We start from the raw sequence: 17,244 nt of genomic DNA on the forward strand, positions 1-17,244 counted from the left end.
AGCACCTGCCCAGCCAGGCCGGTTCCCAGGGGGCCTGTCGCCCTTCTGAGTCACTGCTCTCACCTACTCTGGCTCCTTGGCCTTCTCAACAGCGCTAGTCTGAGCTACACCCTCTGAAAAGGAAACTGGAAAATAAATAAACGGTTATGAGTTTTCCTCATTCCTTGCGGCAGGTAACTTGATGAACTGTCATCTCACTTGAATTCTTTCCAAACATGCATCTTATTCCTCCTATGATTTTCAAAATAATGATTAAGTGGAAAACGAGACTTGTGCTTGAATAAAAAAAATAAGCTTGGGTGGCTCGGTTGGGCGTCTGCCTTTGGCTTGGGTCACGGTCCTGGGGTCCTGGGATGGAACCCTGTAGTCAGGCCCCCTGCTCAGCAGGGAGTCTGCTTCTCCCTCTGCCCCTCCCCCTGCTCATGTGCGTGCTCTCTCTCATAAATAAAATATCTTTAAAAAAAGTGAATAAATTTCCAGTCTTTCAGGTAAACAGAATTGAGAACATGTGAAGTCAACTCTATTTGAATTTACATGCATATATTTCAACATCTGACTGTCTTATCAGCGAGGCATCTGTTAGATAAACTCACTGCGATTCGTACAGCTGGAAACGATCCTCCTTCTCCAAGGTGTAAAGAGTTCTGAACTCAGAGACGTGGATTTTAGTCTTTGCTTCCCTGAACAACCGCCTCACCTGCCTACAGGGTGCCAAACCAGCCTGCCTGCCTTACAGAATTTCTTCAAGAATTCAGTGAGCCTGGGACACCTGGGTGACTCAGTGGTTGAACGTCTGTTTTCGGCTCAGGTTGTGATTCCAGGGTCCTGGGATCAAGTCCCGCACTGGACTCCCCACATGGAACCTGCTTCTCCGTATGCCTATGTCTCTGGCTCTCTGTGTGTCTCATGAGTAAATAAATACAATCTTTAAAATAAATACATAAATAAAAGTAAAAGAACTCAGTGAGCCAGTACATGTGGAAGTGTTTCATAAGTCCCGATGAAGTACCAACCCCGTGCCCGTCAGCACTGACACACCCATCCTGCACCAGCACCCAGACGCATTCTCAGGTGCTAGCGTGAGCACCACATAGATTTAAACAAGGATCCACAAACCTTGAATCTGATGAACTTCTTCTTCCAGGAATGTAGTCCAGACAGATAGATTTGCTTAAGAGCTTCATGGCTCAGCCGCAGGTCGATACCGTCTGGGGTGACAGTGAACTGGAAGGCCACGGCTTGGTGAGCTTCCGCCATCTTCGGCAATCTCCTAGGAGAAGGGGACAGTGTGACACAACCAGCATTTTACCAGGTATTAGCCCCTTACCTGGACCTGGGATGTGTTCTGAATTTAGTCTTTCCCAGCCATCTAACAAACTTCATATTCCATTAATAGACCCAATTCCAGGGGCCACTGGCCCCTCCCCGACCTGTCCAGCACTACCCAGCCCACTGTCCCCTCTGCTCAGAGGCCCGGGGTGGCCGGTGGAGTCCAGGAGTGGAACCTCACCCCCACCCCTACCATCAGGCCTCCAGGCCACACCCAGCTGACCCAGGAAGTTGGCAGCCGTTTAGCCACCTGCCAATCTCACTGCCACCCACCAACCTCCTGGAGTCTGGCACAGAAGAAACCCAGAGAGTCCACAGATGAGTCCCTGATGGCCCTGAACCCCTTGTGTCCAGGCAGGAGCACTGGACTCTGGGGGATGCATGTGGCTGCTGTCTTGAGAGACCGGCTCAGGCGCCACTGAAGACTCCATGAAAAGGAGACACAGAGAATCCTCCGGAGTGGGTGTCTATGGGTGTCTCTGCTCAGGCTAGCTGCCCTGCCTCAACCAATAAAAGTGTGTTTCCTTTCAACGGCTTCAGAGCCAGGTCTATTCCGGCTCCCTTCCTCATGGTTCCTGTCTTCTTCCTTGGGGACTCAGGATGCACCTCACGGCTCCCTCCGGCACAGCCAGCCCCTCTGCTACCTCCTGGAGCCCCGGGACCATGCTCCTTCTTCCTAAGCTCTATACCGGATGCCCCACAATAAAAAGGAAGCTAACAGAAGGGGGAAAAGCTACCAAGAACTATAATGAAAACCCAAAATTGTATGTTTTCTTATCACAATTTCTCCTGTTTTTACCTTCTGAAGCCTACTGAGTGGGAGGAGGACCTACCAATATAAACAGGTGTCATGCTTTCAAAGATGCCCAGTTACAAAAGCCAAACTAGCTATTAGTCTTCGGCTAATTGGAACAAATGGTTCCATTACAGGCCCAGAGAGGCATGCGGCCTGCATTTATTTGCTCCTTCGGCAAGCGTTTGTTGACTGCCTCCCACATGCCAGCCACGGGGAGGATGCAGACATTGGCAGTAAAGTCCTCCTCCTGCCCCTCTAGAGCTCACATAGGGAGGCCAAAAAGTAGACAGGGTCCAAGAGGGGACCTCCTAGATGACATGGAAGCCCAGAAGGATCAGCTGGAGGGCAAGCCTTTCAGGCCCAAAGGTAAAACAGGACTCTGGGCAGAGGTCAAGGGCAGGTCAAGGACAGGGTGGCTGGTGTCAAGAGCAGGCAGCTATGGTCAGAGAGGATGACCCACAGGCAGCCAGGGGAGGCAGCTGGGTTTTATGCTAAGGGTGAAGGAAGAGCATCCAGGGGCTTTAAGTTACTGTTTCTGTCTCAAGAAGACCCCTCTGGGGGCGCCTGGGTGGCTCAGTTGAGGAAGCATCCAACTCTTGGTTTTGGCTCAGGTTATGGTATCAGGGTGGCAAGATGAGGCTCTATGTATGGCTCTGCACTCAGTGGGGAGTGTGCTTGAGATTCTCTCTCTCCCTCTCCCTCTCCCTCTGCATCTCCCGTTCATGCTCTCTCACATGCTCTCTCAAATGAATAAGTCTTTAACAGACAGAAGACCACTCTGGCTGCAGTATGGATGGTGGGCAGGGCAGGGCGTGAGACCAGTAAGAAGTAGAGGCAGTCAGTCTTCCAGGAGACAGTGGCCCAAAGTGGCATGAGTGGGGGTGAGGAGGATAACCCGCTCCAGCCAGACAGGCTTCAGAGGCACCCTGGGGCTTCAGGCTTGATCACTGGCTCAGAAGAGCCACTGCCTGACACAGGAGAGTCTCTGCCTGGGGACGACAAGTCGGGGGTGGGAGCAGAGGAGTGGTGTGTGGACTTAACCACATGTGACGTGGCTAGGGGCAAAGGGAGAGGCTGGGACAGGCACACCTGGGAAGAGTCAGCACACAACCTGCTTTGATGATCATGGAGGCAAAGAGCAAGTCGGCAAAACTCAATCCACTGGGAATCACCTTAGCTTAACGCAACCTGCAAAGTGTTCATGGTTATCTACGTGTTATTCAGCAGGCATGGAGCCAAGCTCCCTAGCCTGGCCGATTCTGAAGAAACAGATCCCATGTCTGAAAGCAGCAAGATCTCCAAGCAAAGGGCTCCTGCAGATAATGCAGGATGTTGAAGAGGGCACCTCAACAGCTCTGAATCCTGTTCTCAAAAAGCTATCCAGGTGGCTCAAGGATTCTGCTAGCGCCTCAAGGCCACCTCTTAACCCCTCCCCACAAAGACTGCAGGCTACACATGTGGCAGGAGGCAGGTGTCACAGAGATCACTCTGCAGAGAGTGAAGCATGGCAAACAAACTTACGGACTGGCCACCCTCGGGATGATTTATAAGCTCTTTCCAGGGCTTTATACAGATGTGAGGGATTATTAATGGCAGGAGATGGAACCTAAACATAGCGTCTGCAGTCAATTCTATCTGAAGGTGTGGGTCCAGTGTTTGCTCAGGGGTCTGACCTCTGTCAGGGAGGCAGGCGAGACAGTATCTGCAGAACCAGGTTTGCAGTATCTGCAGACAAAGGTTTGAAGAACTCCCTGTGCAAATCTAGTAAGTGAAAATCCCACCCTCTGTCCTGGCATCCACAGACTCGTGTTTAAAAACATTTACAATCACAGGGGCGCCTGGGTGGCTCCGTCAACGGTTAGGCGTCCGCCTCGCTCTCAGCTCAGGTCTTGATCTCAGGGTCCTGAGTGCAAGCTCCATGCTGGGCACGGAGCCTGCGTTTAAAAAAAGAAGAAAGAAGAAGAAGAAGGAAGAAGAAAAGGAAGAAGGAAGAAGGAAGAAGGAAGAAGGAAGAAGGAAGAAGGAAGAAGAAGAAGAAGGGGCAGCCCAGGTGGCTCAGTGGTTTAGCGCCATCTTCAGCCCAGGGCATGATCCTGGAGACCCGGGATCAAGTCCCACGTTGGGCTCTCTGCATGGAGCCTGCTTCTGCCTCTGCCTGTGTCTCTGCCTCTCTCTGTGTCTCTCATAAATAAATAAATAAAATATTTTTAAAAAAAGAAAAAGAAAAACAATATATGCTTTCAATGCTACCTCCTATCACTGTCGGGGAAATGCCAATCAACACTGAGGCCAAATGCCACTGTACACCCACCAGGATGGCTAGAATCCAAAGGATGGAGGGTAACAAGTGCTGGCAAGGCGGTGGAGAATCCAGAACCCCCATGTGCTGCCGCTGGGGATGCACAACAGTGCAGCTGCTATGGACACCAGTCTGGTGGTTTCTCAAAACATGGTGTTAGTACACAGCCCCGCACTTCCACGCCCCGGTGTCCATGCTAGAGAACCAAACACGTGTCCACCCAACATCCTGTACACAGAGGTTCACAACACCATTACTCAAATAACAAAAAAAAAAAAACAAAACAAACAGAAACAGCCCAAATGTCCTTCCACTGATGAATGGGTAGAGAAAATGTGGCCTATTCATCCAACAGAATGTTCTTTACTATTAAAAAGGAGTGAAGCACCTGACACACGCTACCACACTCATGAACCTTGAGGATATCCTACCATAGGAAGGAAGCAGCCAGACTCAAAAAGCCACATACTGTACACCTCCATTTATGTCAAGTGTCCAGAACAGGCAAATCTACAGAGCCAGAAGGGAGAAGTGTTTGCCGGGGGTTGGGGTACACATGACCACTGAGTGGGGTGGATGGCCGAGGGGAGGGATGGTGCTGGGTGCCCCTGTGTGTGAATGGATTCAACCCACTGAAGTGCATGCTCTGGGTGGGCATAGGGACAGTGGGTGAAGTCATACCGCCAGAAAGCGGTTGTTTATTTTATTTTATTTTATTATTTTAATTTATTTTAATTTATTTTAGACTTTATTTATTCATGAGACACACAGAGAGAGGCAGAGACACAGGCAGAGGGAGAAGCAGACTTCTCAAGGGGAGCCTGATGCAGGACTCAATCCCAGGACCCCAGGATCATGCCCTGAGCCAAAGGCAGACACTCAACCACTGAGCTACCCAGGTGCCCCTAAAGCTATTTTTAAAATGCAGCCTCTCGAGCCTCCTGAAACTCAAGTGTCATCTATTCAACCTTCATGTGCCTAAACCTTCTCTCCCAAACAGGTAAGGCAGGTGGGCAGGGCCATCAGTGTCCCACTCAATGAGGACTCCTCCTCCAAACAACTGTCAGCTCATAGCATCGAGGAATTACTGATAAATATTTTTAGGTGGCATAGGATAGTGTGGTTATGTTTTAAACGAGCTACTATCTTTTACCGACACATGCTGAAGTATTTATCAATGCAATTTCATCTTTCGTCAAGTCTAGGGTCTGCTTCAAGATCCCTGGGGGTGGAGCGCACAGAGGAGCAGAGGTAGAAGCTGGCCACCGGTGGGAACTGGTGAAGTCGGGCAGGCCGTTATCGGGCTCTGCTATGCTGGGCTCTTTTCTCCTGTACGTTTGTGATTCTCTCTTAATAATTTCTTAAAATAGGGCGCCTGGGTGGCTCAGTCCGTGAAGCACCTGCCTTTGGCTCTGGTCGTGATCTCAGGGTCCTGGGATCGAGCCCCACATCGGGCTCCCTGCTCAGCAGAGTCTGCTTCTCCCTTTCCCTCTGCTTGCAGCTCCCCTACTCGTGCGCGCGCGCTCTCTCAAATAAAAAAAATCATAATTTCTTAAAACGTATCTAACAAAATAAAATACCTGTCCACTGTAGCTCACTACATCTGACCCTCAGGAATGAACTTTCAAAGCTCCCAGGCCCTTTGTGAGCTCATCAGTGTGTCTGCCTTCTGGGGACACCTCACCCCTGAGCCCCACGAGCCACGAGCCAGCCTCAACAGAGCCATGGCTGGGCCCCTTAACCAGGCATGGAGACAAAGTCAAATAAGGAGGGGTCTGTTTCCAGGGCTGCTGTCTGCCCACAAGCCTGCCCTTGCATTCCACTGTGTCCACAACATAAGAATATCTACCGACCCACCCAACTACACCTAGAACAACAACAACAAAGACTGTCTGTGGGATCCCAGCACCCCTGACCTACTGCACCCTGGGCAGGAACTGCTCGCTCTGCACCGGACGCGGGGCACACCCTCACCTTTCACCCAGGTGGGTGTGGGTGAAGCCTGCCCGCCTGCCCTGCCTCCCCGTCTCCCCAGAAGGACAGCCGGAGTAACTGATATAGGCACAGCTACCGTCACTTCCCAAAGGCTGGAGGGGAGGCCAACCACGCCGGAGGCTGGAAAGAGGCAACCTGCCCAGGGGAAGGAGACAAGCCATCAATTAATTCATGGACAATTATGAATCAGGGGACCTCAAAAGAGCCCCAGTGAACGTCACTGTACTACACGGCAAGGCTGTCTTCTGTTCTAAAAGTTTTCAATCATACATGCTGCACACACAGTCTGGAATAGTACCGATGAACCTGCTGTGTCCATGTGACACTGCCCAGTCTCTGAACTCTCCGTTCCCGGGTTGGCCTCCCGGGAGACCCTGGCCAGGCAAGGCTGTCCTGTCATTCTGTCAGCACAGCTGGAAACCCCAACACCCTGGAAGAGGAAGGGCCCTGGGCCAGTTGGCAGGCCAGGCCTGCGTGTGGATGCAGGCCACTTACGATCGACAGCCTCTTCACTATCCCTCCAACCAACCTTCCAGCACAACAGTGAAGGCCACAGCACAGTGGCCCTGGAGAGGGCAGGCCATACCTCCCTCCCTGCCCCTTGGGGCTGTCACTGGGCTCTGCAGTGTCCAATCTATGACATACAACTAAACTGTTAGTCCATGGGCTGGCCTCACTCACTCCTGGACAAGGTGACCGGGCACAGACACCTTCCCACAATCTCTCTGCTCCTGCCACTTGCCCCTCTTAGGGATTCTCAGGATTCTGAGCTGGGGGCCACTGGTTCCTCTTCCAGCCCCTCTGCACCCCAGGACTCAGCCCCCCGCAGGACCCTGCCTGGGGCTCTAACCTCTCCCTGCACACACAACTCACCATTTCATGCACACCTCCACTGACACCAAAGCTAGTCAACCGCAAATTCATCCCGTCACCTTCCACACACCCCCCCGTTTCTCCCTCCCTAACACCCCACTGCCTGCTAGGCCCAGGCATGCACACAGGCTGGAGTGTCCTCATGCTGCACCTCACCCCTGTGCTGGGTGCAAGCACCAGAACCTGATAGTCTGGAAAGGTATGCTGCCCCTCACCCCCACTGCCACCATACCATCCTCACCTGAGCACCTATCTACCTGGGTGGAAAGAGGTGGCTTCTCTGGGAACAAAGTTTACAGGGCATGACTGCTGGGATCCACCTCCTGCTCAGCAGGATGCGCACCTGCACTCCGAGTTCTCACATGGCTAGAGAAAACACCTGTACCGGCGAGAAAAGCAGAAAAGACGAGGGAGAGGGAGAGGCTGCAAAGAAACCACAAAAGCATAAAAGAGAGCTTTACTCCCCTTTGGGTCACTCATTATTTCCCTCGAATCATCTCCACCGGAAGCCCTGACAAGAAATCTGAGCAGGAGGGAAGAGAGTGACAGCAGACGCACCCTCTGGGAACACAGGCTGGCTCCTCCTCCCCCAGAAGCCCTGGTTGTGCTAGGGGGAAGGCCCCTTGGGGACTATTCTTGATGTCAGGCCACCTCTTGCTGTGCACCTGCCAGACCAGTTTAGGGGTAAACCAGGAAGTGGCCACTTGAGGCACTTGAGACGTGAAGAAATTTACCCAAAGTGCTGAAGATAGAAAGAAAGCCCCCTGGGTCTATGTGGCTTGGCATGCTGTGGGCTGTGGACCTGCTTATTTTTCCTGGCACTGCAGAAACCACCTCTGGCCGCCTCTGGTGGAGAGTGCCCACCTGGGAGCCCCAGCTGACGTGAGCTTGCATGAACCTCCCGGCCTGGAACACACCTGGGCGCTGCACCCCCAGGCTGAGCATGGGAACCATGTGACGTGCTACTTTAAAAATCATGAAGCCCACTACTGGAGAGAGAGTCTACAAGGTCTGCACCAGAGAACTTAAGCATCTTATGTTAATCTGCTCTCGGAAAGACACCAAGATCCGAGTTGAGAGCAACGACCTATTTATGGCAATTTTTATAAATTCACATCACTGGTCTATTATGCGGCTGTTCCTACAGCTTCCCAAGCCAGACCCCCACTTGGGCCTTGGCCGGGAGAGCCTGCTAACTCCAACTCACAGCTGGGATGCCTTTGCTCTCTCTCCATTCCCATCTTCTGGGTTCACACTTAGCTTCAAACTCCCCTTCTGCAGGCTGCCTTTGACCCCACATTCCCAGAGAACCGAGTTCCACCAGGTTTCAGCTGGTGATTCTCCCCACACAGGCTGGAAGGTGACTTTCATTTGTAAATCTTTCATTTAGGTGGCGTCTGGGTGACTCAGTTGGTTAAGCATCTGCCTTCCGCTCAGGTCACGATCAGGGTCCTGGGATCGAATCCCTGAGTCAGGCTATGCTCAGCGGGGAGTCAGCCTCTCCATCTCACATGTGCATGCTCCCTCCCTCTCTCTCTGATAAATAAAAACCTTTTTAAAAACTTAAAAAAATCTTTCATTTAATCTCCCAACGGAAGTGAGGAGTGTCTCCAGGACACAAATCCTTGTTCTACTCTGAATCCATTGAGGACGACAGACAGACAGCTCTCTAACACTTAATGCCAAGTGAATGCTGGGGGCGGGGGGGGGGCTGACGTAACACATACCTTAGTTTCAGTAAGACTACTTTAATTTTGATAACTGCCCAATGCCACTCACCACATCTTTGGACAAAAAAATTGTTCTGTAGTTCATTTTTCATATGTGCCTGCTTTGTCCTCCTCCTCCATCAACTCTTCCTCACCATAATTTGTTCACACAAGGTCAGCGGCCAGCAATCATAACATCAGCCATCCCTAAGCTAGTCCCCTTACCCTTCAGGAGGAGCTGGCCCAGTGCCACCCCCATCCGCCAGGATTCTGGGGCAGGCAGCTGGCTAAGGAAAGGAGGTAAAAGGTCAGCACAATGCAAAGTGCTTAGCCGGCTTCCAAAACAGCCCGGGGGGTAAATTCAGATATGGAAATCACCTCCGTAATAAACAAACAGTAAAACCTGCCCTGTGATATCCAAAATATGTAATTAGTTGCTGTCAGAGGTCTTTCAACCTAACCTTAAAAACAACAGATAAGGAGAGAGAAAGGTAGGTAGGCAGACAGACAAATGCAGCAGATTCTTTCCTGTGCTTTTAACAATGAAAACACAAAAATATTCCTTCTACCAAACTGTGGCTACTGGACAACATGACCCGCGTCTCACCCGCGTTACCCATCTGATTCCCAGGAGAACCCAGGGAAGGGGCACAGAATTTACCAAGGGGCAGATCAACGTGCAGGTGCCAAGACACCTGCCCAAGGTCACAGCCAGCAGACCCACGTCCAACTCCAAACACCACGTGCCTACCTCCCAAGTTAAGTGGTAGGTACTCCATTAAAAGTTCCACGTAAGATTCCTAAAGCTACACAAATATAAAATTAGGTCATCCTGTTGTAACCGAAACGATGTGATTGCAGTCAGCAATAAAACTACAGTAACTACAAACACGATTGGTGCCAACGCTAAAATTATTCACAGGCACCAGCCTCTCCACTGAATTGCACAATTCACGCGCGCACAGGAGTGGGCTCAGCCTGCTATTAAAATCCGGCAAAGGGCGGCCCATCTCATCTAGCGGGTCAACAGCTGTGGTGGGAATCCTTTGAGGAAAGGTTACCCACAGGAAGCAACGGCTTAGCAGCCACGTGGAACACCAGGCAGGGTCTCCAACAGCACAGGCCGTACTCCTCACCAGGGAGGATGCTCGGGCCTCCAACCCTGGAAAAACTCTCCAGAGGAGACACTGTGGGCAGAGCCTGCAGCACGGTCATTCAACGGGGCACCATTCACGTTATGGGGTAAGGATGCTGAGTCAAGGCGATTATAGAGGGAATTCTCAATCATCATAGTTTGTTTTATGGCTCCGGAAAAACCCAACTTCTGCCCACAGAGCTAGCATAAAAATAAAGCAAATTCAAATGTACACCTGATATCGTGCCCACTCTAGTAAATAATGGCCAATCAGAAAAATACAAAGAAATATGATCCACGCAAGAGAAAAGAATTCGGGAAAGGTCACCGAGAGTCATGTTTTTATGAAGAAAATACAAAATGCCTCACCAGGCCCCAATCATCTGTGCTCCGCTCAAGTATTTTTCTCCAGATGCAGATCCATAAGCACCTGTGTCACCAGCCATGCCGATGGCGGCCCCTCTGCTGGAAGAAGCATGCCTCCACCCAAAAGAGATCCCTGAACCTCTGCCTCAGAGCAAGATATCGTTCCCACAAATGTTCCTGACACCAAGGGCAAGGTGGCTTTCCCTCGCACGCTCCTCACTCTTGCACCCAGAGATGCCGCTGACCTTGCCAAGCCCCAGTTCCAGCTCAGGGCCTGGAGAGGATGGTCCTATCCATAAAACATGCCTGAGGCTATGGTATTATTTGCTAAAACTCATGCCTACTTCATACCCTTGAAACTATTTTCACATCTGGCCTCTTACTGGATCCTCCCCACTCATGAGACAAATCAACAGGTGTCAGAGGCACCATTTTACAGATGAGGAACTGGAAATCCAGAAACACATATAAGGCTGATTCAGTGTCATATCCAGGGGGGTGGGGTGGGGGCAATGCTAACACCCAACACTGCCTGCACAGGGGTCTGGGAAGCAGCCTGGGACAGGGAGACAGACGGGCACAAGGTTTGGAGAACACAGATCTGGATTCGAACTCCAGCTCTGCCACTTAGCCGTGTGTGTGTGTGTGTGTGTGTGTGCGCGCGCGCGCGCGTGCGTGTAGGAGACAGGGAGACAAGGAGACAGAGAGGGAGGCCTTGAACAAATGTCACTGCCTTATCCTAACATCGTTTCCTGGCACATCAAGTATGCAGAATATGTCCCCCTCACATCAAGTAATAGGCCTGACACCACAGTATGTAGGAACACACTGTACCTTCCGAACTACGGTCCCATGCTCCAGGAACGTGGGTTTCCACGTGTATCTGCCCTCTACTTCTTTCCTAGACCCCTCTCCCCCCTCTCCCCGTTCCCTGCACGCCCTGCCAGCATCAGATACCTCCCAGACCGACCTCCTCACTCTGGTATTCAGCTTGCAGGAGCGCTGCTGATCCATTTCTAGTACACCTTATCGTACCCTAACCTTAACCCCCCATTGTACAACAGAGTGTTTTTGAAAAAATAGAAAGAAACCAAAACTCTTCACGTTAAATCTTTTTAAGGGCAGTAGAGGAGTTGACATTTAGGAAAATTAGTGACAGATGCGTTATCTCATAAATGAGGAAGACTTTCATAAAATGTAAAGTCAGAGTTACAGCCTAAGAAAACTTCTTAAAGGCAAGGTTATTTTGTGTTTGCTTTTAACCTAAACACGTATTACCTTTTACTGGGGCAGTGGGAGGAGGTGCCAGGGCTTCTAAAGAGAAGGAATTAACCCTCAGAACTTGACTCCTCAGAAACTGGACGAGTCCCATCTGCATGGAGCCGTATTTCTCACCAGGGCACGGAAACAAAGAGGTGACCAGACAGGGGTGCGCTGGGGATCAACAGCCTCCTCGGGACTCAGGAGGAAGCCAGTAGACTGGTAGGAAGAGGAGGTCACTGGTCCCTCCCTTGATGTGGGAGTATGGAGCTTGCAGGTCTCCCATCCAGACATCCCTGAGCACAGTCACAAGGCAAAACAAGGGCACCGGGCAGGTGGAAGAACGTAACAGCTTCCTCTGTCTGCTGCTTGCTTCCCTGGCACAGACTTTCACAGCCCCTAAGGACCCCACCGCATCAGAAAAGTGCAGCAATCTAGGGGAGAACGGATCCCAAAATGTTCTTCATCTGGATTAATATCTGAAAGGCCACTTTGGGTCACAGGAATCAGCAGGAAGGCAAGTTTAAGAGTCACGTGGGAAGCAAAGGTAGCAGGTGGCACTCAGGGACGGTCAGAAAGAATCTAGAACACTCAGGTTCCGCGGGGACAGGTGGGTGGTGAACCCACAGCATTGGTGGTATGGAGTCCTTTCTTTTTTTACCTGAGTTACCTGGTGTCCAACAACTAGTTGATAATCTTGTGCAATCTCGCAGCCTTCCACGGTGGCAAATATACTGTACACTGAGAGAGGCAAGCCTAAAGGCAGCAGCAAAATTTCAATTGTTGACTTCCAAAAACAGGCAGAAAAAACAACCCACGTTACAGGAAAGGTAAAGGTGGACATTCCAGAGAACTGAGGCTCAGGATCACCTTACCCCAAAAAGGTCAGTTGGCTTCCACCCAGGGCCTGCTGGGAACCCAAGGGTCCACCCATATTTGCGCTGGGTAAAAGGTGAAGTTCACAAAAAGCGGCATAATCGTCAGAAATCAACAAAAAGAACATATTCTTTACTTGTTTAATTACCAGATCTTTTTTCTTCCTTTCTTCCTTTTTTTTTTTTAAAGCACGCCCCTGTGCAGCCTAGACTCTTTCTACAGGCACCCAAGGCACTGTGAGAGGGTGGTCCCCGGAGCGGGGACCTGGGCGCGGAGGGGAGGCCAACTCTGCGCATGCCTTGGGTCCCCTAAGCACCGCCTTCATGTTGGACCCTGTGCTTGTCCTTACTTATCTGTCAAACAGAACAGTGCTGGCAAGAGCTCTCAGGAGTGCTCAAGCATCTGGGGAGAAGAGAAGAGGCCCCATCAAAGCCAGCAGAGAATCTGTGACACGCACTCTGAACATGCCAATTTTATTTTAGCCTTAACAGCACCAATTCTTCCGGAGCGAAGTGAGGCTTCCAGGAGCACCAGCAGCAGCATGCAGCGGCGCAGCGGCAGCAGCAACTCTGGCCTGCCGGTAAGAACCACGCAGAATGACTAACCCTTTTCTCCAACAAGGAAAAACTGCACCGGATCAAAGTGCAGCAGCAGCCCGGGCCGCAGCGGGCGCGCTTTCCGCTCCCACCTCCCCACCGCCCTCCGAGCTCCGCCTGCGTCTTTAATTGCTCGCCTGGAACGGCGTCCTCGAGGGCGCCGCGGGCAGCTGCGGCCGCCGCGCCCGCCCCGCCCCCCCGCCCCCCCGCGGGCGTCACGTGACGGCTGCGAAAAGTAGTGGAAAGGTTAACCCGAGCCCCGCCCCCGGCCTGGCGCGTCCCCGGCGCTCAGAATCCTGTTCCACCCTCCCGGCTCCGAGAGACCTTCCGAGCGAGCTGCGCGCCCGGACGCCGGCGCAGCCCTGTCCTCCTCCCCCCCGGCGACATACGCATGCGCCTGTCCGTGGGAAGGCCGGCCCCGCGTGTGCCACCCCGAGGTGCCACCGAAGTGCTTGCTGGGCGCCGGCTGCCGCCCCACGTGCCGGCCCGCAGCCCCCGCGCCCAGGCGCCCAAAAGCGCGCCCGGAAGGGGACTCCCGCCCAGGAAAAATGAAGTGTTTCTATGAATGGGCGCGAAGGGCCGGGTTGCATCAGCGCGGCCCTGGCCCCAGGACTCCCCGGAGGCCCAGGCTTGACCGCTGGGTTACCGCGCGTCCAGGTCGGGCCAAGGGCGGCAGCAGCGGGGACGCCAGGTTTACCGTCCCTGGGCCTCCGGGTTAGGCCACTTGTTTTCGGGACCAACCGAAAGCTTATTTTGCCTGCTCAAGGAAGCCAGTTTCTGCCACCCTGACAACAAAGTATGTGCGCCCCCAAAGGTGGCCCTTTTCTGTTGGACTCCAACAGATGGGAGTTCAGGGTGCGAGGCCGGGTCTAGCAATGCTTCACAGGAAGGAAACGGGTCGTTTCGAGGCGAAGAGGAGCCCCCAGGCTCACAGAGGCTCAACCACCAGACCCCTCGGTCTGAGGCTGCATTCAGTTCCGAGGGACGCGATGGCCCCATAGGCCTTCCCACCAGACCCTGCTTCCCCTCAAAGACCAGCTCATCTATCTGCATTAAGGTCGTCCTCCGTGCACACTCACACCGCGAGTCACCTTAAATACTTCGGAGAAAGGGGGCTGGGAGGGGTGCTGTTCGCTGGCACAAAATAAAAAAAAAAAAAAAACCAGGGAGTCCAGCCACGTTCTAATCCCTTAGTTTGAGGTTCGGGAGGAAATCAACACGCCTGAATATCTGGAATGGCCAGAAACCCGACGCCGGTGCAAGAGGATGGTGTAACAAAATACACGTTTCAAAAGGTTAAACGGATTTCTATTTTATTCGGCAACTTACAAGTTAACCAGTTCCCCCACAACAATCTCCCTTTAAATAATTCAACCCAGGGAGCACCGAGGAACCGAAAGCCTTGTTCCTGAGCGGGGACTGCTTAAGCGTGTTCTGCACCGAACCTGGTTAATTATACGGGATGGTTAACTCTCGGTGTTTCAAAGTCGGCCCTCACCTTGGTTCCCTCCAGCTTTCACGAAAGCCAACAAACACGCTGACCCACGGCCTTTCCGAGGCAAACGAAAGGAAAGGAAATGGTCGTGGCCTCGCTTGAGGGAGCGGAGGTCAGGGCTGCACGCCGTCGGGGCTCCGGACGGCGCCTGCCGGGGCTTGCGGGCCCAGGGAGCCCGGACCCGGTCAACGTGACGCCCCTCCCCCACCCCCGCGCGGCGGGGGGCGCGACCTTGGGCGGACGCTCGGCGCCCACCTGCCCCGCACCCAGGGCCTCCACCGGGGGGTGGGGGGCGTCCGCCCTCGGAGACCCCGGCCGGGCGCCCCTGTGGTCCCCGGCGGACGCTCGGGGCCGCGCCTGGGAGCCCCGCGTCAAGGGCGTGTCCCGAGGCTGCAATGGCGGGGGCAGCCGGGGGAGGGGGGGCGGAACGGCGCGCCGGGGAGTCCTGAGGCCCCAGCGTCCCTCGAGCTCCCGCCTGGACCCCAGGACGGCCCCCCCAGACCCGTCTAAACCCCCGATGGGGGAGGGATGCGCGGATCGAGAGCGGTGGTGGACGGCGCCCAGCCAAGTCCAGAAGGCCGAGCATCCGTCCGCAGGCTCGCCGCCCCTCGGAATGGACCCCACGCCCAAACCATTCCTAAGAGAAGGGTGGGATGAGCGGATGTGGGAGCCGGCGCCCCTCGTGGCCCCGGGCCGGGGGCATCCAGCCAAATCCGGAGACCCGCGCATCCCTCCAGCACTCCGGCAACCGCACCCGCCGGCGGGCCGACCCTCGGGCGTACCCTCACACCCAATCCACTCCGGGAAGGAGTGGGAGAGGAGCGAGCAAAGAAGCCAGTGGCCACTGCTAGTCCCGGGCTTGGCGCATCCTGCCAAGTCCGGGGGCCTGATCATCCCTCTCGCGGCCGCAACGGACCGCACCCGGGACTCGCGCGCACACCGGGCCCCCGGCGGACGCCCCCCGCCCCCCGCGAATCCGATCCGGGGCGGGAGGTGAGGAGTCCCTGCCGCGCTCGCGTTTCGGGCTCCGGGCGAACCCCGCCGGTCCGGGTGGAGGGATGCTGGGGGTTTCCCCCGGCCCCCGCCTGGGTCGGGACCCGGGCAGTCCCCCGCGCGCCCCCCCCCGAGCCCGCCGCAGCCCGCAGGCCCCGCGCCGGCCGTCCGCGGGCGCAGCCTCGGCCAAGCCTTACCGAGTCAGCGAACGGAGGCGCGGCGGCGGCGGCGGAGGCGGAGGCGGCGGAGGCGGCGGGCGCACTGAGCGCTCAGCGAGCGAGAGCCGGGGCTGGAGGGCCGCGGGCGAGGCCGAGTGCACCCGACGCCGCCGCCGCCGATTGGCTGGAGCGTGCGGGGCTGCGGTGCGGGCGGGGCTGAGACTCCCCGCGCGGGGCGGGCGGAGGGGGTGGTCCGTCGGTGGGGGCGTGACCGGGGACGGTGGCTGGCCTCCCTCGGCTCCCCCGGGGAGCGTGTCGGGTGAGGAAACTGAGGCTGCTGGGGGGCACGCGGCCAACGCCTCTGCCAGCTGGGGCCCGGGGCGAGATTCCTCAGCCCGGAGACTCGGTTTTCTCATCTGAAAAATGGGCCACTCCCTGTGGGCCAAGCCCGTAAAAGTGCTTAGCAGGGTGCGGGGTTCACGCGAGCCCTCCACAGCCATTGCCGCCTCTAATCCGCAAAAGCGCCCCCATAAATAGCCGATCCCGGCCGGGGCTGCAGAAAGGATCACTAACTCGCGCATGACCATATGGCTGAGAAATGGACCCGACGCTGGAGCCAAGTCTAACTCCAGAGCCGTCGCCCCAAATCCCCAAAATCGGACATTGTCCCCGGAGTGACAGCTCAGGCGAGCCGGAGGCCGCGTGGCTCGCGGAGCCAACCCGCTGCTGCGAGTTTCCCGCGACCCTTCTGAGAAGGCCTCTTCCTCCTCATCTAACCGGGAGAAAAACACCTCCCTCGGGGGCTTTGGTAAGATTTGGCAAATTAATCATTCAGGGCGCCTAAAGCAGTGTAGGTGCCAGGGAAAGACCTGGCTGGTAGTGGGGACAGAGTGACCCAGAGACCTTGCGTGGGCGGACCCCGGGGCCTGGGCCGGCAGCTGCCAGCAGGGCGCTCAGGTCAGGGGCGCAGCGGTTCCCCCCACCCCGCCCCGCCCCGCCCCGCCCCGCGCCTTCCCTTCCCTCTAGCTGGTGGCCCTGCAGGTAACAGGTGCTCCGTAAAGGCCCCAGGTTTATGAACAGAGACCCGGCTCTCCTAGAGCTCAGTGACTTCTTTGGGCAATGAAAAGGCCATGCTTGCCTCCATCTTTCTGCCTGTATCCTTTGGTGGTTACCACTGGAAGGTTTAGAAAGAGAAAATGAAAGTTCTCTCTTGTTCCCGCCCCCGTCACTGCTGCTACTACAGTTAACTGTTGGTGTGCGCTCTCCAGGCTGTTTGAAGTGAAGTCACAGGATCTGTGCTGTTTGTGACACTCTTGTTTCACTTGGCTCCCCCCTTGGACGACGGTTCCCTGTGGAGATACAGA

The 17,244-nt window shown here is 54.7% G+C and overlaps 1 long non-coding RNA gene across 1 annotated transcript; it reads right to left on the minus strand.

The window, feature by feature from the left end:
- Positions 1-1,116: 1,116 nt before the first annotated feature.
- On the minus strand, positions 1,117-15,978 carry LOC119878478. The gene is made up of 2 exons (XR_005386944.1): positions 15,920-15,978; positions 1,117-1,270 (listed from the first exon to the last, which is right to left on the minus strand). It is a non-coding gene; the product is annotated as an uncharacterized LOC119878478 (long non-coding RNA).
- Between the last annotated feature and the right edge of the window lie 1,266 nt (positions 15,979-17,244).

Source organism: Canis lupus, unplaced genomic scaffold (genome assembly GCF_011100685.1).
Source record: "Canis lupus familiaris isolate Mischka breed German Shepherd unplaced genomic scaffold, alternate assembly UU_Cfam_GSD_1.0 chrUn_S1655H1849, whole genome shotgun sequence".
Taxonomy (NCBI): Eukaryota; Metazoa; Chordata; class Mammalia; order Carnivora; family Canidae; genus Canis; species Canis lupus.